We start from the raw sequence: 1,494 nt of genomic DNA, 5'->3' as shown, positions 1-1,494 counted from the left end.
ATATATTACTGGAAACCCCAAAAACAATTTTAAAAATACAAAAACGTTTTCAATCCAAAAAAAATTAAAACAACAATCCAAACAACAATCCTAACTAATAGATCCTAAACTATCCATTCAATCCTAAACCCAAAAAAATATAAATACACAAAGGTTTTATAGAATCTTACATGATTTGTGGAGTGGGGAAGAGATCTGACGGTGGGAAGAGGAATCGCCGGAGATGGGAGCAAATCACCGGAGTCGCCGTCAAAGAGAGAGAAATCGGAGAGAGTTTAGAGAGGGAGGCGGAAATGACGAAGAAGGAAATGTCTAGGGTTTTTATCTTTAATGATTCCGACGGACACGTATCCGTCGGAATTTCGTCGGAATCATTTAATATATATGTTCGCGAAAATTTTTACGCGGTTTCTTTTTTCCGGGTAATTTGATATTCCGACGGATTTCCGACGGAATTAGTAATGTCGTCGAAATTTCGTCGGATATTAAATCCGTCGGAAAGTCGTTGGTATTTTCCGACGGATTACTGACGAGTTTTTCCTACGGAATTCCGACGACGTAGTGTTTAGGGGTTGAACACAAGTTTCTAAATGCAAAATCCAAATCTTTGATAATATATATAGTATTTGCATAAAGATTTAACTATAAAAATGTTTACATAACACGATTTTTCACAAAAACATTTTTGAAGTATAAGATTAGATGAATATGATTGTATAAGTATATGAGTGTTATGATGAGATGTTATGAAAACCATGATATACATACATAAATATTTTAATTAGTTGTTATATTTTAACGGTTACGATCTAATACTATACTAAACACTTATTATGTATTATTTTCATAGTTTCGGTATCCAAATTTATACAAAGGTTGTTTTCCGGCATCCAACATGTCAAAAAATCTCCTAGATTCGGGATTTGGTTATTCCCTCTATAATGATCATGTACCATCTGCACAGTACCGACACCATAATCTATATCCGATCTAGGTTCTTCTAACCTAATATCAGGCTGAGATTCGCTAACAGGCTGAGGTTCGGTAGTACTACCATATTCATAACCAGTTTCCCCATGAAGATACCAAACTTTATAATTATGTGAAAATCCTCTCATATACAAATGAGTCCAAACATCAAATTCTCTTATAATCCTATGCCTTGCGCGGGATGATGGATTAAAAGAGATTATAACTTTAAAACTATATAGACTAATTTATTGGGATATTTTAATTATATTTTATGGAAATACTTCTAAAAGAGTAAGTAAAGACTTATATAAATTTATTATGAATTTAAGATGAAACAAAAAAAGCAAGAGCATTATTTTTTTCATAATATAAATTATGAGTATAAAATAAAATGAAACATATGCAATAGAATAATAAAATATGAAAGACACAAATTTATAAAGAAACAAATAAAAAATTGATAAAACACAACTACTGTTAGAAGTGTCTTCAGAACTCGTGGTTTGCAATTCTATAGAAAGC

This window comes from Brassica oleracea, chromosome C2 (assembly GCF_000695525.1).
Source record: "Brassica oleracea var. oleracea cultivar TO1000 chromosome C2, BOL, whole genome shotgun sequence".
In the NCBI taxonomy this organism is placed as follows: domain Eukaryota; kingdom Viridiplantae; phylum Streptophyta; class Magnoliopsida; order Brassicales; family Brassicaceae; genus Brassica; species Brassica oleracea.
Note: the sequence above shows the minus strand (reverse complement) of the source record.